We start from the raw sequence: 22,593 nt of genomic DNA, 5'->3' as shown, positions 1-22,593 counted from the left end.
ACAGCATTTTCCCACTCACTGTTATTGAAAGAAACAGTTTTTTCACTACCTCCTATATATGTATATGTGTATATATATATATACATATATATATGTCTATGTGTACATATGTATGTATATTTATATGCATAAAGCTATAATATTCATAAAGAAGAAAAACACCTGGAACAACTACAGAAAATTGTAGATTGCATTCACAGCATATTCCATGATGGATGAAAATATCTAAAAATCTAGCAAGGCTTTTTTGAAAAACACATTTTCCTTATATAAAGATAAAAAGAAAAGCTTTTAGGGTCAGGGGCTATAGGGGAAAAGAGTTAATGTCTCCTTGCGCTTTGATGTTATAAGTAGTTCTTCATTACAGAGGTGTTTTGATAAAATATTTGAGATACTGGTAAACTGAGACAGCATATCTAATAGCTAGCTTCCACAAGAGTAGCATGTGGTTTATTCTCACGCAGCCCAGCAAGACAAACATAAGTGCATTATGAGCAAATAACCAACCTTTATTATTTTAGTATGTTAACATTACTTGAAAATATGGCATAGCTAAAAGGTAATGTATGATTTATGAATCCCTTAGGAAGTTCTCTGTTTAGAAATGTACCTGAAATACCAATAGATAGCAAACCAGGATTAAGTGTTCCTCTAGAAGTAAAATGCAACACATAAAATTCATTTTATACTTATGTGAAATGTCTGAAAACAGAAAATTCCAGTCTATTTGAATGTTGTACATAACACTAGTGATTAATAGCATATGGTAATATTGCTAGTTTTGAATTTGAAGGAGTTCCTCTAGGAACCTCTCAAAAGCAATAGGGTTTAATTTGCTTGTGTTTCAGAAGCTTCTTAGAGTGACAACTAAGGGATCCAATTTAGTCCCACTGAAGTATATATTGAATAGCTTTCTCAACCTTTTTTTTTTCAATGGTTTGAACACATACAAAGGGATATTTAGGGATGGGTCAGGGACCTGTCAAACAATTGGGGTTATTTATTGTTGTTTGTTTTAGTTTGGGTTTTTTAATCTCATTATCAAAGATTTTGAGCTGGAGGGGACCTTAGAAGTGATCTAGCCTATAGACATCTTCAAAATCTGTAATTCTTCAGATAAATATTTAAGACAAATGTATAAGCACTCCCTAAACTACTCTCATATACTTCAACACCTCTCTTCACCAACTCCCATTCTTTCTTCTTACAATGTATTGTTAATGGCTCCCTTACCCATCTGTCTCCTCAGGGAGCTTGTACCATAATCATTCTCTCTTTTTTCCATCCTTTAATCTCTCCTTATTCAGTAGCTCATTTTTGCTGCCTACAAAATGCTTGCCTCCAAAAAGTCCATGCATCCCTATGCTTAGAAAGATTTGGAACCTACATATTCCCCCAAGCTATCACATTTTCTTCTTTTTTAGATAGATTTCTAGAAATAGCTGTCTATATCTATTGCTTCCATTTGATCACCTCCTACTTACTTCTCAATCAGGATTTTGACCCTACTATTCAAGTGAAACTGCTTTATCCAAGAATAATCCCCATACCTCACAATTCTATCACCTATTCCTAATTGTTGTCTGCTTCCCTTTCTATAGCATTTTACTTTTACCTGATCACTCTTTTGTCTTCTTTGCTTAGTTTTCTCATACCCCATTTGTGTATATAACCAAGGACATTTTCCTCATCCCTAATTTCTAATATTTATACCAATAATTACTGATGAATAATCAGTTACTACTGATAATTTACATTTATATAAATCTGATAATTTTACAAAATGCTTTTTCACAACTCTGAGTTGCTAACAGTACAAAGACAATTTATTCCTGTTTTAAAAATAGAAAACTTCTGACTAGAAAGGCTTAAATTGGTTTGTTAATAATTACTAAATTTTAGGTTCATCATTTGAACCCAGGTTTCAGAACTCCAAACCCAACTCTCTGCTACATTAAAATGCACTCAGCTTGCTTAATCATGTACAGTGCATTATGGTCTACTAAACACTTAATGAAAACAACTTCATTTGGGTCTTCGTAATAGCCCTCTGAGTGAAATACAAATCTATTACCTGCTCTGCCTTACAAATAGGAAATACAGTGTGGGAGATTAAAGAACACATAAACACAGTAAAATACATAGTTAATATAGTAACTAGAACTTTACTCAGGTCTTCTGACTCCTGGTCAAATATTCTTTCCTCTTTACTATCCTTGGTTTTTTCCCCCCTCTTTCATTTTTCTTATCTTTTGTTTTTAGACTACAGTCATTTCACCTTGAGTTATTTCACAGTTAAATCTTCCTTGTAACTATAATCATTTAAGCAAATTTTGTTAAAATGGCCACCAGATCTAACAGTGCATATTGAATTCTATGTCTGAGGTCCTTTCCTTTCCTTTCCACTAAAGAGATGAAAGTAGATTTCCTTGGTAGTTTATAAGTGCCAGAATTGTTCATTACGATTCATCATTGTTTGATTTCTCTATAGTACTGTAATTGTTTACAATCTATCATAGTAATCTTTGTGTATAGACTTTTCTTTCTTTTGTTATATTTTTTAACTCTCTCAATTCATAGTATTCCCTTGCTTCTCTGAAATCCTCATATCTGCCTTTTCTTATGGCAAAATAATTATTCCATTAAATTCATATATTGCATTTTATTGATTTAACCATTCCCCAAATTGATGGAAACCCTATTTTTCCAAGGTTTTTGTTTTGTTTTGTTTTTTCTACCAAAAAAATTGCAGCTAGGGATAGTTATTATCTATAGGGCCTTAATTTTTATCATTGACCTCCTTGTGGTATATAATCATGATATTGCTGAGGCAAAGGCTATGAATGACAATATCTTTTGTTGTAAAATAAAAATTGATTTACAGAACAGTTAGACCAATTCATATCTCTATACCATATACTATATGATTGTGATGAATGCTGTATTTACTATGTATTAGCATGTCTGCATTCCTAAAGAAATTTTTAACATTGACTATTTCCCTCTTTAAAATAATTTTGGTTATTTTACAGATAAGTTTACATAATATTTTCCTCTTATTAGCAATTTAGAACAATATTTAATGTGTTTATTAATTATTTGCTTCTGTTCTTCTGAAAATTATATTTTCATAAGATTTTGCCACATACCTATAGGGAAATAGCTCTTGCTCTTTTATGTTTGTGAAAATTCCCCATCTTTCTCAGTGCATATATTCTGCCCCATTCAATAGGTTTTTTTTTTCTTACTTGAGCTTTGCTTGTCTATTGGGTGAGATATGTGCTCAAAAAGACTTTGAATTCAAATCCTGCCTCAGACACTACTAACTATGTGATACAAGACAAGTAATTTAGCTGGTTTGCTTCAATTTCTTCATCCATAGAATGGAGATAGTAATCGTACCTACCTCCTAAAGTTAAATATTTTACAAGCCTTAAAGTAAAAAAAAAGGGTAGCAAACATCATAATTATGTTAATATAATTGAATAACCATCTTTTAATTATTTATGTATTAATTAATCTATATATGATTATATAATATTAACAGTGCTGTTGCTGATGATAATGATTAACTGATTTTATTTACACAAAGATAGGCCCTCCTCTCTATACACTTTCTCCTTCTCTTTTTAAAAATCTCATTAGATACTATCAGTTCAGTTATTATCTCTATGACAATTACTATATAATTTACATATCTGGCTCTCACTTCTCTCCTGAGCTACAGGTGCACATCACCAACTAACTACATGTTAGAATCTCTACTTGGATGTCTCATTATATATCTCAAGCTCACTATATCTAAAATAGGGTCTACTTATTTTCCTCTTAAAGCCAACGTCCTTTCCTAACTTTTCTATTTCTATTGAGGGCACTTCTTCTAGTAACCCAAATTTAAACCTCAGCAAAATCTTCAAGCCTTCACTGTTCCTCACTACCATCACTCCATCCACTATTCAACCAGCTGCCAAATATTGACAATTCTATTTCCACAGTTCCACTTGACACACCTGTCTCCTTTTCTCTATCCATATATCCCAACATCCTATTTCAAATCATCATTACTTTTTTCTTTTGCTACCTCAGTAGCCTTCTAATTGCTCTCCTTACATTCAGTATGTCTGCACATTTCTTCTAAGTCAATTGATCTATGAAAATCATGTTGTCCTATTATGATTAGGTTTTACTAGAAGACAGATAATTATTATATATATATAATATAATATATTATTAATTAAAGCATAGCTACAGAATTCCCTCTTATTCCTTTAGCAAAATTCTCTTTCACCCTTACCAAAATTCACTCTTCTACCTGTGCTTTGGGTCTCCTACACTATCATACATCTTCAATTTTTCTCCTCCTGTATCTTTAATTTCTCTTTCCACTATTTCTTTCCCCTTTGCCTAAAAATGTCTCCCATCTGCTGAAGACTCTTTTCTCATCCCTATAAACTTAACTGTCATCTTCTCCTTCCTTCCCTTCACTGCCAAAGTTCTTGAATTATATGCAATTGATTTCTTATATCTTGTTAACAGATTGCTTCTAATGGCTTTAACCCCATAACTCTACAGAAATGATGCTCTAGAAGGCCACTAATAATCTCTCTATCACAAAACTGAGAGCCTATTGGTTTTTAATTTCACAGAATCTAAAACTCTAAATCTTCATTCCTGCTGCACCATCCTAGGTAGTATTTCTAGTATTTTTCACCTGGATCTTTAGGAGAACCTGTTTTCCTTGACTCTCATCTCTCTCCCTTCTAGTCCCTCCAATATAATGCTACCATAGTGTTCCTGTAAATCTCTTATTATGGAAATCTTTGATGAAAGAATCTTCAATTACCCATTGAATAAAGTCCAAATAGCTTGTCATTTAAGGTTCTCCTTTTCCCAAACTATTATTCAATCACTACATTAATGATTGCCTTTCACATACTAAATTTGAAATTAAATCTAAACTCTTTTCTTTGCTCTACACTTTTTAAACTCTATTCCTTTGCTTCTACCATCTCCTATGCTTGGAACACTATTTTTCATTCAAATCAGTGCAATTCAGCAAGGGTTTATTAAATTCTTAAAATGTCCTAGGCACTATGCTAGATGATAGAGACATAAATAAAAAATGGAAACAATACCTGGCATCAAAGATTTTACATTTCATTGAATAGGAACAAAACAAAAGACAAAATATAGATGATAGAGAATGGTACTGTGATTTCATGGTCATAGGGTGTTTCAAGTGAGGAAATTCTTGCCACTTTGCAATTAGTTTTAGAGAATTGTTGCATCAACGAGAGGTTAAATGTCTTGTCCATAGTTACATGGACAAATTATATCAGAAGCAGGGTTTGAACTCATATCTTCTTTTTCCCTATTTCAACTTTTAATCTTCTACAGAACTCTAAATAATATATTACACATACATATATAGATATAGATATAGATATAGATATAAAATTCAAAGTAATTGGGGGAGGACACTAACATTTAGGAAAGAGGGGAAATCATTCAAGGTATTGTATAGTAGATATTACTAGAGCTGTATCTGGAATGGAAATTAAGAATCCAAGAAGAAGTAACCTATTAAAAAAGAAAGGAAAAGATACTTTTAATAGCATATATTACAGACATTTAGGTGCACCAGTGAATCTGAAGTTAAAAAGACTTGAGCTCAAATCAGGAATGAGACCCTGGGTAAATCATTTAATCCTATTTGTCGTAGTTTCATTATCTGTAAAATGAGCTGGAGAAGGAAGTGGCAAACCACTCCAGGATCTTTGCCATGAAAACCCCAAATAGGGTCACAAAAAATCAGGCAAGACTGAAATGACTGAACAAAATCAACAACAAAATATGCAATTAAGGCAATAGGCTAGTTTAGCTCAAAAAGAGACTACCTAGAGGTAATATGAAATCACAAGCCGCAAAGGCAGCTTGGAATCAAATGGCAAAAACCTTAAGATGTCAAAAAAAGAAGTTTTTACTTTATGCCAAAGACAATAGGGAGCCACTGAACCACAGTAAGAACAATGACATACTCATACCCATTCTTTAGGAATATCAGTTTGGTAGATGTGTGGTTGGGATATCTCACCTATTCCTCATTGATCCATCAAATTTTCCTTAATGCAATTCAACAGATGCAAAAAAATTGTACAAAGCATCAGGCTTTTATGATGTCTTTGGTGAACCGTCAGTCTCATAGAGCTAGTAGAGAGAACCTTTAGTAAATAATTACATAGTATAATAAAATAATCCTCTCAGCTAGAATGATCTCTCCATCCTCTGAATTCCCAATGCACCCTGCCTCTTTCTCATATCACTTATTATAGTCAGTTGTATTATAATTATTTGTGCACTTTTATTATTCTCAATTACTATCTTTCAAGCTCTTTGACACTGACCTTCTTGCTGTTCCTTGTATATTGTACTCCATCGCCTGACTCCAGGCATTTTCACAAGAGCTCTCTTTCTTCACTCTTCTCTATCCCCCTAACTTCCCTGATTTTCTTTAATTTTCAGCTACAGTCTTACCTTCTACAAAAAGTCTTAAATGATACTTAAACTTCAATGCTTTCTTTTTGAAATTATCTTCAATTGATCCTGTATCTGTTAACACATAGTTGTTTGCTTAATGTCTCCTCTATCAGATTGTGAGGAATTTCCCACCCCCTTAGACAACAGGTATATTAGAAGTCCTTGTTGATTTGACTTAACTTGAAAGCATTAATGGGATATTTCTTTTGTATTTTCTTTCTTTTGTATTTTATTTTTTCCTCATTTACATGAAAAATGTTTTTTAACCTTATTTTGCTTTAAATTTTGAGCCAAATTCTCCCCCACATTCACAGATTTTATATTTGTAATAATATGACATTTTTCCATATTAATCATTTTGTGGGAAAAAACTCAAACAAAAAATAACAACATGAAATATAGTATGTCTCAGTCTGCATTCAGACTCTACCAGTTCTTTCTCTGGAGACAGGTAGCATTTTTCATCATGAGTCCTTAGAGATTGCCATAGCTTTTAGTATTGCTAAGATTAATAAATTCATTCACAATTTTTCATCATGTAATACTGATGTTAAAGAATACAGTTTTTTTCCTGGTTCTGCTCACTTCATTCTGCATCACTTCATACAGGTGTTTCCAGATTTTTCAGAAATAATCTTTCTTGTCACTTCTTATAAGCACAATAGTAAGAAATAGTATTTTCTTCATTTTGGCATCCTCCTTAGAACCTAGCACAGTGATCCTTTGTATGTAACACATGCTCAGTATCTGTTAAATGTATATTGAAGTGTTTTACCTGTTATATAGTCCATAATGAGAATTACATATCTGTATTTGCCTGTCATGACTTTGAAACTCTTTGTCCTGACAAGAAGTAGTTCATGGAGTCATCTCTGAAGTAAATTATCTTCATGTTTTCCCACATCAATGGGGTAAGTTACAGGAATTAGTTTCCTTCCTAATCTCCTTGGCCAAAGCAGCCTTTACTCTTCTGTGGAGATGGGGCTTCATAAACCATTGCATCTTCATACTTTATAACACTTCAGAGAAAAACGTTTAATCATTGTCGAATATTGGGACTTTGGTTATGTATGAGTGTCCTCTTACAACAATGACCAATATGGAAGAGCTTTTTCATGAAAATTAAAACAAAAATAATCCGTGTAGAGTAAAATGTTTTTGTCCTACTGTTTTTAGATTAGTAGGAGATAAAGCTCTGGACCCACGTACCTTTGGAAAAAATACATTTTGGGTTTTCAGGTCCAGCTGATACTGGTGAAAGTCAGCCTTAAGATAAACACACATATAGTGAATGGTTAATATTGACATAAGATTCTGGAGCCTTGTATCCCTGTCCTCATTTTGACATTAACTAGATATTTCAAGAGAAGAAGAAACTATAATACTCCTTGCTGCCAATTGCAACTCCCAGACTATTTGTATCGACATCATTCAGCAATCTTTCCTTCTTTGAGTTTCACTCTAAACATATGACCAAATCTACATTTTGTTTGTCTCATCACATTTCCAACATTCTTCATTGAATTTAGTCTCTGCATCCCAATTTCCCTTGTCACCCTCGATTCTGGCTTCATAGTATGCAGGTTGTTTCTAGTAGGTCCATTGATCACTTTCTGCCCTCAAATAGCCTAATTTCCAAATTCTTTAATCTACTCAGCTTCCAAGATCTATTCCTCCATTCCAACTGGTCTACACAAAGGGATAGTGATATTCTTAAACTCATTGTGGTGGTGTTGTTCAGTCATTTTTCAGTCATATCTGACTCTTCATGACCGCATTTGGAGTTTTCTTAGCAAAGATACAGGCATGCATTGCCATTTCCTTCTGCAGCTCATTTTACACTTCATGAAACTGAGGCAAATGGGGTTAAGTGACTTATTAATGATCAGTTTCCAAGTTCATGAACTCTGAAACTCCTGCATATGATCCCAACCTTGTAGCATTTATGCCTTATGACTCCAAACCTGTTTTTCATCCTCATCATGAGGTCTAATCTTCTCACCCTTCAGTACTTCGTAAACTATTACCTGTGCTCTTGCTACACTCTGCTTCCCTCATCTCATCAATTGATGAACCAATTCGACTTTACACTACCTTCTATCCTCAAGTCCCTTGCCCCTTGCTTTGGATTATCACCTGCCTGGCATCACTCCTTCTCAGGTGCTGCTTAATGAAGCTGCAGGAAATCATGAAATTGTAATGACTGTGTCCACTATAAATTGATGCTCTCAAATCTCATTTGAGCCTCACTTTAGCAAGACAATCCTTCTATTCTTCACTATTTTTTTTCTATTCACCATAAATGCTGTTCTGAATCTTTCTTTCTCTACTCAAACTTCCCACAGCATCTCTTCCTTCCATTCTTTCAGTGAGGACTTCACCATATAATTTATCAAAAAATAAAATGTAGAGGTCATTCACCCAGAGCTTCCTCTTTTTCCCTCTTTCTCATATTATATATGTTCTAATATCATTCCCGGCTATTTCTTCCTCACCAAAAGAGATGGTCCTTCTATATAGCTCTATATGCAATTTAGATCCCATCCCACTCCCATATCTACACTAGACTATTATAGATATGCCTTCTCTCTCTAATTTTTAGTTTCTTCCCATTGATTGTCTACCAACATGTCCCTACTTAAAATTCTATTAGATCTTACTGATCCTACCAACAATTCTCTTTCTGTCCTCTCAACTCAATTTCTTGAAAAATACACCTAGAGTAGTTGCCTCCACTTTCTCCCTTTTCACTCTCTTATAAATCCTCTCTAATCTTATTCAATGGCATTTTTTCAATCCATACCCTTTTCTTGACCTCTGTGCAGCATCTGATGCTATTGATTACCTCCTTCTGAATATTCTCTCCTTTCATGACATTGTTCTCTCCTGGTTCTTCTTTTATTTATTTGACTTCTCTTCAGTCTCTTTTGCTGTCCCCAACAATGCCAAGATCAGTATCTATGAGTCACTGGTTCTGTCCTGAACCTTTTTTTTGTTTCCCCCTCTAATTTGGAGGTGCCAATTTGCAGCCAGTCCTGGGAGTGTAGATTAAAATGTAATTGGGAAATGTTTAACAAAATAAATAAAAATATAATAAAACATATATTTGTGATTCCTCATGTAGCTAGCAGGGAGCCATTTTTGATTTGATACTACTTTTCTACACTCTTTAACTCAGTGATCTTATCAGCAACCATTATTGGTTCAATTATTATCTCTATGATAATGTTTTTCTGATCTATTTATGGAGTCCAGATCTTTCATCTGAACTCCATGGCCACATCACCAACAATTTAATAGGCATTTCAAACTGCTTGTTGACATCTAAATATAGTATGTACAAAATAGGACTCACTTTCTTTCCTGTCAACCTCACCCTTATTCTGAATTTTCCTGTTACTACTGAGTGCACCACCATCATCCTAGTTACCCAAATGTGCAAACCTATTTTTCTGCCTAAAAAATAGATCTCACATATGATTCTTTTTTTCTACCCATACAACCAGCAGTCTAGTTCAGCCCCTCTTCGTCTCTCTCTTAAACTATTTCAAAGGCCTCCTAGTTGGCCTTCCTATCTTCTCTCTCCCTAGTCTGGCCCGTCCTCCACACAGCCAACAAAGTGATTTGCTTAAAACATAGTTCTAACCATTTTATGAAATTACTCAAAAATTCCCACTGCTTCCCAATCACCCTTAGAAGCAAATTTAAGCCCAATTTCACTGCCATTTAAAACTCTTCATGGATTGATCCCTTTCTCATTTTTATCCTTCTTACATATTAATCTCTTCCATGCATTCTATAGTTCAAAATCTCTGGACCATTTGCCATTCTTTACACACATTGCAGTATCCCATAATGAAAGTGTCTTTGCACTGCCCATTCCTTATGCCTAGAATAGTCACTCTCTTCTAACTCCTCTTAAAATCCCTAAATTTGGGGGCAGCTGGGTAGCTCAGTGGCTTGAGAACCAGCCCTAGAGATGGGACGTCCTAGGTTCAAATCTGGAAGGTTCTAGGTTCAAATATTGCCTTGGACATTTACTAGCTATGTGATCCAGGGAAAGTCAAAACTTCTCTAAGCCTGGCTCCTCATTTTTAAAACTGTTAGACTTAATGGTGTGTAAGGCTCCTTCCATCTCTAAATTTCTTATTCTAGTCTATGAATCTTGCAATATATTCTATATATTTTGCTCCTAAAAACAGATATACATGTATGTGTGTATGTGTTTATAAAGGTATCATTTCCTCATTAGAATGTAAGCTCCTTGAAGTCAGGGACTGATTTTGCTTTTTCTTTTCACCCCAACACAGCCACATATTTAGAACAAAGTAATCACATGATAAATGTTTTTTGATGGATTCATTGAGAGCCAGGAAAATGACGTCACTTACTTGGAATTTCAGAGGTCATTTATTTTGGTACATTACAGAGACAGCAGTCAGGCATAGTAGCTAAGTTCTGAATTTTAAGCCAAAACAACCTGGATTCAAATCATTCCTCAAATTGTGTGACCTTGAACAAGTCATTTAAGCTTTTTTATATCTCAAATTTCCCCTTATGATTTATCTGCTAAATAAAAGACTAATTTTAAGCTAAATAGTGAGAAGAATTACTCAGATAAGTAGATCCCCACAATGATCAGGGATCCTTACTATATTCTCATAGATTTTATGTGGTCACTATGAAAAATGTGTTTGCTTTCAGAGAGTTGTTAGCAGTAACAAGACATATATATTGTACTGGTGATCAAAATAACAGGGCTCTAGCTGTAGCTCTTAGTCATTCAACCTTAGCCAAGTTATTATTTTTTTATTCCTCAGTTTCTTCCTATATAAAATAAAGGAGCTTCACCAAATGTTACATCTCATTCTGGGTGTGTGGCACTTTATTTCAGATCTCACCTAGCCAATCTTTACAGGGAGCAAAGTCTCCTATAGACTCTGTTCTATGAGTTTGATTGGCCTGTCCTCTGGAAGAACATATTGCTAAACATAGCAACTAGTTGAAAAACATAAAGGTCGGCTCACTTTCCAAAACCCAAGATTCAAGAACTGAGAAACTCACACAAGGAAAATGTTAACAATTTTATCTACCACCCGGTATTTATGGTGACTACCTCGAGTTGGAAATGAGAATTTAAATAGAGGATACTTTTATATGCTTGCATGATATTTCCCACAGCTAGCACACAGCCCAAACTTCCTTAGTATTCCTTACACCAGTTTCTGACACTTAGCCATTTCAGAATGTTATGTTACACAGATCTAGAATACACAGTATATATTTCTTTTAATCTTTCCTCATAAATCAGCTTCCACAGTCCCTTAATCAGTTTTGTTGCTCTTTTCTGAACTGACTCCAATTTTCTGACATCTTTCCAATATTGAACTGCCCAGAAATTTATGTGATGTTCATTCTACGGGTAGTCTCATGGGGGTAGAGTTTATATTGAGATAGCCCGGGCTCCCTGTGCTAGCTTTTTTTTTTTTTTGACTGACATGTCAAATTGTTCTATCCTAACTTGTTCTAAAGAGGTAAGGAGGAAAAGATCAGAGATTTAGAGCTGTATGGAACCTTAAAGGATATTTAGTCCAACTCTCTCATTTTAAAGATGAGAAAACAAAACTAAAGAGATAAAAAATCTCCTCAAAGGAACTTTTGAAGGAACATTAAGTCACCTACATGCCAATGGAAATAGAAGTATTGTGGGATTAGATTTGTGGATTTAATTCAAATTTTGTCTCTGATACTTATAAGTTGGGTGACCATTTAATCAAAACCATGCAAATTTAATGAAATAATATACATAAAGTACTCTGTGTTTTACACAATTTCACAAATGTAAATCCCCCTCATCAAGGTGTAAAGGAAAGATGTTAGGGGTTTAGGCCATATAATACATTTTGGCTGAATAATAGACAGTAATAATGAAATAATAAAATTGGTCATTATTAACAATAATTATTTCTGAGAAGATGAAGAAATTATTACTATTTTCAAGAAAATGAAGAAAGCCAAAAGATTAATGATTGGAATGCAGTTCCAGCTGTGGATATTTCAATGACTCCTTTCCTTGTTTAATCTTATTCTTCTCAGTGAATCTGTTATTTACTTGTTTTTGGTCTAGATCTGTGATTGGTTTCAGTATTGGAATTTCCCTCCACTGACAGATTTGCAACTGTTTGTTGCATCTCAGACAGACCCCCCCAAGGCATTCAGAGATTAAGTGATCTGATCATTAAAAAAGTAGAATGTATCAAAAGAGGGATTTATACTGAACTCTGACTCTGATTATGACCCTATGCAAAGCAGATCCTTGTTCTATTAGACAACCTATAACAATGATGGCAAACTTCTAGAGATGGAGTCCTGGGCCCCACCACCATCCCAGACCAAGTGCCCACCCACACCCACACCAAGTGCTGAGTGTGCCCCACATAGGGGAGAGAGAAAGCACTCCCATTGGGCTGTTGGGTGGAGGAGTGGATGAAGAACATCTTTAGCAAGTATAGAGAGAAGGAGGGGAGTGGCCCAAGTGCTCCAATCCCCTCCAGCTCTGCCACCTGTGAGCCACCCACCATATCCTCTGCATTCTCCCATTAGGATACTGGGCAGAGGAGTGGGTCATATAAAAATAAAAAGTCATCAGGTTTGGTGGAGAGTGGCTCCTGCCTGAATCCCTCTGCCTTTCTAGTAATTAACTATTTAGGAGGGGAGGAGAGTAGTATGCATGCCCACAGAGAGCATCCTGCGTGCCATCTATAAAGTTTGACAAAAAAAAATTATGTTTTTCCCTACTTAAATCTGAAACTCTGTATTCATTTCACATTTCTAATAATTTATATTGTGGGGGAAAGATGGTTTAATACTAGAGGATAAACCTTGATGCCAGGAAGACCTGGGTAGGAGTCCCTCCTCTGACACATCTTACCAACTAGGTGATTGGAGACAGTTCATTTAACCCTTTCAATGTTCCTGGAAGATTTTTAAAAATATAAGGTGCAGAGAAAGTCCTTATCTGTACTGATAAAGAATATTTCCTCACCTGGGAGTTCCCTCTATCAGTAAAATCACAGGTTTAGTCACTGTGTCTAATGATTTGTACTACCTTTACTTTTCCCAGGGACTTCTACCATGTACCATTTTGTTCTCAAATATTTTGTGATTTATATTATTTCATTTTTTCTAGCTCATATATCCAGTAGTATTTTCTTAGATAGAAGGAGAAAGAGGAGAAGGAGGAAAATGGAAAAGGAGGGAAAAGGAGGAGGAGGAGGAAGAGTGTTTTAAATGTTATTTTAATTGATCCTTACCACAATTTTTAGAAGTAGATGGGATCATTATGCCAATTTTACAGATGATAAAACAAAATTTAAGTATTCACACAACAAATAACTATCTCAGGATTTGAATTCAGGATTTAAGATTAAAGAATCATAGATTTATACTTGAAAGGGATCTTACATGTCACAAATTCCCCTCTATCCCTTATTTTATAGACGAGTAAATTGAGGCTGAGAACAAGTTAAGTGACTCAACCAAGATTATACAACTAATAAGTCTTTAAATAATGATTTGAATTCAGATTTTGCTTGAATCCAAATTTGGCATACTCTTCATTATGCCACCAAGCTGTTTTGAGGACAAGAAACTAAAATAAAGTGAGTCTGTTAATAAATGTCAGCTAAAACTAGGACCTACATCAGTTCATTGATTCTATAAATATACTCTCTTACATCTCCTATTTTCCTGTAAATTTTCATTATGAAAATGAAGATTTGTTTCTTTGAGGAAGATGCAACTGGGGCCTTAAATGTGACCCTAAAATTATACTTTAAAATATTAAAATTTTAATATTATTTTTAATGTTATTCCAGATCTTATCAAATATAAATCATACACTATCTCCAAAAAGTGAATATAGTATTTTTTATGTTAGCAACATAGGCAAGAAATCTAAAGTAGGAGGGAGAAACCTCTGCCCTAGGCCTGAAATTATCTAGCCTTCTAGTGATTTTGAAAAGTTTGCCATCCCTAAAGCCCAGGCAATCATTTTTTTCCTGTGATTATCTTATCTTGAGTAAATATGTTAAATGTTTTAGGATTGAAGAATATAATGTAGACTAGGATATAAAACACCTGAGTTCTACTCTCAGCTCTGCTATTAACTAGCTCTGTGATTTTAGTCAAGTTTTGAAGTTGTGAACTGAGGACATTGGATGAGCTTCAAGATCACTAAGTTCCCTTCTATCATTAGCATCCTATTATATGATGAATCTGATAAGTAACTTTTAAAGGGCAGTGATGAATTCAGAACCTTGGGATATTTGGATTAGTGAGTATGGTGGACAGGGAGAGACAGACTCTCCTCCTATCCGAACATATTTTAGAACCTAGTCTAGTCTACCTTTGCCTTTCTCTGAATCTCTATAAACTTTTTCTCTCTCTATTCTTCTACCTACTCTTTCTGAATCTTGTCTTTTCTTATTTCTTAATCTCCCTTTCTCTCCTTTTCTTATTCCGTTTCCCTTCTTCTAGTACTGTCCCTTTACTATATATATATATATATATATATATATATATATATACATATATATATATGAATAAAACAAGTTACAGATAGATTTTTAACATCTTTTGTTTATTGTAAAAAATTCTTATTTTCTTCCTGCTTATTTTCAAAGAAAGCTAGATATTTTATATTTGTCTAAGGGGAAAAAAATCTTAAATTAGGTTTATTTTAGTTGTGTATGACCCTTGATATTTTCTTTAGGTCAGCGACCCTCAGTAGAAATGAGGTTGCCCACCATTGGATTAAAGGAAAAATCAATGACACTTTAAAAATAATACCATATATCTGTATAACACAACTTCTTTCAAAGGGCATTCACATCTATTTTTCTCCTTTGAAACAGTTTAACTAACAGGAGCACAATGCACTAAAAAGTCACTGTGGTTGTTTGGGGGGGCAGTTGTTTTTTCCCTCTTGGGTCAGTTTTTACAACTAGAAAATAGATACAATTTTCTGATTCTGACAAAATTCTGTGCTACTTTACAGAAGTGGACACTTAAAGTAATTAAAAGGTTGATCTGCTCCAAAGTGAAAACCCAGAGACAGATCTAGCAGTAACAAAATTCATCAGTGAATTAACGTAGGGAGGAGCCCATTTAGAGGAATGTACTGCTAAATAGTTCTAAACGGTATTCCAAAAAACTGTGCTACTTGAGGTGCTGCACAATCATTTATAAATCCTGAAAATTCAGCCAACTGCATATATTGAGTTTCTCCTTGTAAGGCATGTGTGTGTGTGTGTGTGTTTGTGTGTGTGTGTGTGAGTGTGTGTGTGTGTGTTCTCTGCTATTCTATTTCTTCCTCTCCTAATTACAAGAAGATACAGAGCCAAATTAAACATTATTCTTAACTCTGGTTAGATTTATTTTTTGCCATGCTTAAAAGTACAGGAGCTAATAGAATATGGTCTGTCATACTCTGAACCCACTTACTGTACTTCTTTACATAAGCCATTCACTTTTAATTAAGCCATTGGTCTGCAAACACATTACTATATCTCAAAATGGAATGATTTTTGTGATGTTTGATTTTCTTTGTCATGCATTATATTTTATCAATTCCAGATGAGTGGCCTAATCCAATAGAATTCTGAAGGAAAATCTGTGAAGGCATTATAGAAGCCTTGGTCCTCTCCTTTTACCCTCCCCTACCCAAATTCCAATGCTTAACCTATCTGAATCACTATATTCAACATTTAATAAGTTGTTTCAGTACAAGCATCTACAGTATGTATAATGTAACATACTCCACTCTTCAAATGACTTTTTACCCTGTAGCTATATTACGGACTATTCATCAATCAATGAATTGCATTGATGAGTTTTCTCAATGCACGAGCAAGCCAATATGACAGTCACAAAACCATTTGGAGTTTGGATTTTCACATTCACCTTTGACATAACTGCCACTTAAATGCACTCCCTCTTGGTTTCATCCATGAGATATTCCTCAGATAGCTGGGTCATGCTAAGGGACATTGTACCAGGCTTTTCAGACTTACATTTGAAGTACCAACTTGCACAATTACAAGCAGATACGCAATCACAAAAATAAAACCTGGGAAGAGTTATCTGAAGTAATGAAAAGTGAACAGAACCAGGAGAATGTTGTACATATTAAAAGCAAGAATGTATGATGATTAACTGTGAACAAATTAACTGATCCAGGTCAACTCCAAGATACTCATGGGAAAAAAATGCATCCTTTGCCATAGAGGAAACTGACAGAATCTGAATACAGAATGAAACATATAAGTCTTCACTTATTTCCTCCATGAATCTTTCTCTTGTATAAGCAATATGTGTCTTCTTTTACAACATGACAAACATGCAAATATGTACTGCATCATAATATATGTATAACTGTTATCATATTACCTGTCATCTTGGGGAAGAAGGAAAACCATGGAGGGAGCTAGAGAACATGGATCACAAAATGTCAGAAAATGATTATTAAAAATTATGTCAACATGTATCCTTGGAAAAAAATTTAAAGCAGATGCAATGTGGCATCCAATTCACTTTTAGGGAGACCATATATCAATGGAGAGACAGTGTGCTAAAATGGACAGAAAATCTGTTATAATCAGGGATAAACTGGGTTTTTAAATCATGTTCCTATACATACTGGTTATATGACACTTTTTGCTAATTGATCTCAATATCCCAGGAAACTCTCTAAATTTCAATTTCACGTGTCCTATGAGATCTCACAAGTTTAGACCCTTAGTTCTATACTCCCTATAATTCAAAGGAAAAAATCCATAACTTGACAGATCTTTGGACTATTAGAAATAGAAGGGATCTTAAATATTACCTATTCAACGTCTTTCATTTTCAAGAAAAGGAAATAGGGTTAGAGTGGTGAAATTAATTGTTCACATTTTAAAATTAGAGACTTAGCTGGAACTAGGACTAAGAATTCCTGATATCTTGTCTAGTATACTTTGTACATTATGTGATTTTTCAATAACATTCTTTACAGAAGATGAATTAACCAAGATAATTGTTTTTAAAACTAGAACACAAAAAGAGGATTGTGTTATATGAACCAGTTTCTGTCAGGAATACCTGGAAGTCCTCTATTTAATTAAATATCACATTTTTCCCCTCTGGAGAGTTATGCTCAGATACACTGGGTTTGTGATTCTTCTTGGTAGTTCACTACCTTTTTTGAATATCATATTCTATGCCTTCTGGTCCTTTAATGTTGAAGCTACCAAGTTTTGGGTAATCCTGTCGTGCCACAGTATTGGAATTGTTTCCTTCTGACTGCTTGCAATACTTTTTCCTTGGTCTTGGAGTTTTTGAATTTTGCTAAAAATAGATGTGGAATGTCTTATATTAGTGACCCTTTCAGGAGGTGATTGATAGATTCTTTCAATTTCTATTTTCTCCTCTTTTTAAAGAATGTCAAGGCAGTTTTCTCTGATGATTTCTTATAACATGGCATCTTTTTTGATCATAGCTTTCAGGTATTTTGATGATTCTTTGATTATCTTTCCTAAATCAATGTTCCAGGTCAGTTGTTTTTCCCATGAAGTTTTCTTCTCTTAAATGAATTTTTTTCATTCTCTTAATTTTGTTTTATTGTTTCCTAATGCCTTTATGGCATCATTAGCTTCTATTTGCTCCCTATTTTAAGGAGTTATTTTTACCTTGAGCTTTTGTGTTTCCTTTTTTTCTTTTGGGCCATTCTACTCTTTGAGGTACTATTTTCTTCAGTACTTTTTTTGGTATCCATTTCAACTTTACCCATTCTGGTCTTTAGAAAATTGTTTTCTTCAGGGTATTTTTAGGCCTTCATGTCCATTCAATTCATTTTAGTGTCAAAGTCATGGAATGTTTCTATCATTTTTTTATTATTTGGTTTTTAATTTTTCTTTTAAGTTTCTGCAAAAGATTTTTTGGGCCCTAACATTTCTAATTTTCCTATGAGACTTCATATGTTTCTGTTTTGTCCTTTTTGCCCACTTTTGAATTTATATTTTGATTTTTTATAATTAATGTAACTTTCTAAAGTTAGAACTTTTTCTTTGTCTTTTGCTTATTTTTCTAATTATAATCCCTTCCTCTCCACCTCATTACATTTTTTTCCATTTGAATTAGTTTATTTAGTCAATTTAGAACATTATTCCTTGGTTACAATAATCACATTATTTCCCTCCTTCCCCTCCACCCAGCCTTCCTACAGCCGACACACAATTTCATTGGATATTACTTGTGTCCTTAATCAGAACTTATTTCCAGATTGTTGATCTTTGCACGAGGATGTTCATTTAGAGTATACATCCTCAACCACATACCTTCTACCATGTATTGAAGCAGTTGTTTTTCTTTGGTGTTTTTACTCCCATAGTGTTTCCTCTGAATGTGGATAGTGTTTTTTTCTCGTAGTTTCTTCCAAGTTGTTCAGGATCACTGGATTGCCACTAATAGAGAAGTCCATTCCATTGGATTGTACCACAGTGTATCAGTCTCTGTGTACAATGTTCTCCTGGTTCTGCTCCTTTCACTCTGTATCACTTCCTGGAGGTTGTTCCAATCTCCATGGAATTCCTCCACTTTATTATTCCTTTGAGCACAATAGTATTCCATCACCAACATATACCACAATTTGTTCAGTCATTCCCCAATTGAAGGGCATCCTCTCATTTTCCAATTTTTTGCCACCACAAAGAGCACAGCTATGAATATTCTTGTACATGTCTTTTTCCTTATTATCTCTTTGGGGTACAAACCCGGCAGTGCTATGGCTGGATCAACAGGCAGGCATAGTTCCAAATTGCCCTCCAGAATGGTTGGATCAATTCACAACTCCACAAGCAATGCATTAATGTCCCAACTTTGCCACATCCCCTCCATCATTCATTACTTTCCTTTGCTGTCATCTTAGCCAATCTGCTAGGTATGAGGTGATAACTCAGAGTTTTTTTGATTTGCGTTTCTCTGATGATAAGAGATTTAGAACACTTTTTTATGTGCTTATTAATAGTTTTGATTTCTTTACCTGAAAATTTCCTATTCAAGTCCCTTGCCCATTTATCAATTGGAGAATGGCTTGATTTTTTGTACAATTGGTTTAGCTCTTTATAAATTTTAGTAATTAGACCTTTGTCAGAGGTTTTTGTAATGAAGATTGTTTCCCAATTTGTTGCTCCCCTTCTAATTTTGGATACATTCATTGTGTTTGTACAAAAACTTTTAAATTTGATGTAATCAAAATTAGTGATTTTACATTTTGTGATTTTTTTCTAGCTTTTGCTTGGTTTAAAGTCTTTCCTTTCCCAAAGATCTGAGAAGTATACTACTCTGTGTTTGCCTAATTTGCTTATAATTTCCTTTTTTATATTTAGGTCATTCACCCATTCTGAGTTTATCTTGGTGTAGGGTGTGAGATGTTGATCCAAATCTAATTTCTCACATTCTGTCTTCCAATTTTCCCAGAAGTTTTTCTCAAATAGTGGGTTTTGGTCCCCAAAACTGGGATCTTTGGGCTTATCATAGACTCTACCTCATTACCTTGTTAATCTGTTGAAGTCCTGCTCTGCTCTTAGGGTAAAAGGACCACTGTTACTAAATTGCAATATAGCCTTCTCTGTTGCTTGGAGGCCTAATTGCCTTTTGATCCCTCAGTTTGCACTTCCAGAGGGTGGATCAGCTAACTTCTCCTGGGAAAGCTTACAGCAGTTTTTTTCCAGATGTATTGCGCTTTTCCTGCTTTCATTTTCCCTGTTATCACCTGTATTGGGCTGCTTCTCCACTCTGCCATCTTATTGCCTCAAGCCACTTGTCAGTGCCTTTTCCCCACTCACAACCAGTTTTATTGCCTTACATTTATTATATGGCTACTCCCAGCTCTGAAATTTCCTCACTTCTAGCCTCTATAGGACTGGTTTTGAGCTATTCCTCATATGCCGTTTTGTTGTCTAAGGTCACTTGGCAGCAGGTAGAACTATTGCTCTATAGACTATCTTGTTACCTCAGGCCAAAACATGGAAGCACTCTGGATCAGTGTGTGCTCTGCAAACTCCCTACTAATGCAGCACTCACTGGGTTACTTTCCCTTCTCATCCTAGTGAGACATGCCCCATTTCCTTTCCTTTATTTTAAGGCACTTTACTTTCTGGTTCTCTGTGTGTTTGTGTGTATGTGTGTGTGTTTGGAGGATTTCAGTTAGCTAAGCATCCTTTATTCTGCCATCTTTGTTCCCAACATACACATACCACTTGCTTTTTTAAAGAAGTATATAATATATTCCATACGATTAATTTCAAACTGTTCCACTTATCTGTGTTTTCTTCTTAACTTTCTTCTACTTTATTCTGGACATTAAAATTTTATTTGAATGGCACTCTATTACTTTAATATCAATATCCTTAGCCCCATACCTACTCTCAATCACCCCCACCATGAATTAAGAAGAGAAGGTTGAAAATGTGCAACAAATAATCAAATTTATAAAAAATACAAATTACTAAGTAGTCAGAGGAAATTCTTTAAGAAATTCTAAGGTTTCATATCACTAATACAGTGAAGTTGTGGATTAATTCTTACACAGGGTTTTCTGGAAAGTTAAAAGTCTTTGAAACTTTATGTTGTCACCTTATATTCCTACATAGCTCATGTATCAGCACATGTGAAAGGTGCCAAACTTCCCACTGTGTGAATGGTTCACTCCTTATTTTCTTCCTATGCTTCCTTTGTGCAGGATAAAGCTCCTGAGGCACACATAGGAACTAAGTTATCTTTCTGGTATCTTCTCAGGGTGGATGGATGCTCAGAGTCCTTTTGTTCCCTCATTTACAGAACAGAAGTATAAGAAGGACCAGTGAATTCAGGATGGGAATCTTCCATTTATTATTCAGTAAGTGTGAAAAAGTTGTATGAGGCACAGAAAAGATAAATGGCAAAGCCAGGGACAAACAGTCAAATAGTGGCAAAGGCTCAATTCTTCTGGAATTAAAATGTAGCATTCTATTCCTCATTGCCTCTATAAGTATCCAACCATGTAGCATACCCTGAAAATAACCATTTTTAAAAGTAATAATCTTCAAATGTCCCAGAAGCCAATATATTTGACAAGCTTAAATTAAATAGGAATATGTAGCCCAATTACAATTTAACTACAAGCCAATTAAAGTCATGTGCAAAGCTGCATGGAAATTAATCTCATAATGGAAGTCCACTAGACTGGAAGTCAGGAGACCTTGGTTTGATTTCTAGTCAGATTATTCGGCTTCTAATCCTGTTTTTATAACTAGTAAGATAACTTTGTTTCCTCATCTGATATTTATTTAGCTCTTTAAAATGTAAGTCATTATCTCAGTGAGAGATTACACTAATACTGTGAAGAAGATACCATTGGTATTATTATCCCAATTTTATGAATGAAGAAACAAAGGATCAAAGTGATCAAGGAATTGAGGCATGATTTGAATTAGAGCATTCCTAAATCTATATCTTGCACTGTAAATGGTATAATACATAAGGTACCTACTAGTTCTATTATTCCATTTTTCTATTTCATTATATATATGTGTGTGTGTATATATATATATTTTTTTTTTAAGAAGAAATTCTCATTTGCAACAAGTCCAGAGATTCCAAAGGTTTTTTGTGTAGCATTAAGGCTTTTCTGCCTATTTTCCTTAGCAGGAAAAAAAGTAGGGAAAGAATCCAAATCAAAATTTTAGCCAAACTTTCATTAAAGGTGTTCTTCACAAGTTGACTTTTACTTCAAAATAGTTTTTACTTTTTTCAGTAATAACTTAACTATTTATCTTCTATGGCCTTACAAAAAGTCTGTATTATCTCTTCAGTCAGTCTGTTTGAGACTGTCAAAATCATTGCTCTGGATAATTAATAGATTAACCTGCCAATAAAAGAGTTCTTGTGAAACCAAGAAAGAAAAAAAGAATTCATTTGCCAAAACTTTCAAACTGAAGCACTATCAAAAGAACACTCATTATTTTCCCTTCATAC

The sequence above is a fragment of the Monodelphis domestica genome, chromosome 2, assembly GCF_027887165.1.
Source record: "Monodelphis domestica isolate mMonDom1 chromosome 2, mMonDom1.pri, whole genome shotgun sequence".
NCBI lineage: Eukaryota > Metazoa > Chordata > Mammalia > Didelphimorphia > Didelphidae > Monodelphis > Monodelphis domestica.
This window is presented reverse-complemented; position numbering follows the sequence as displayed.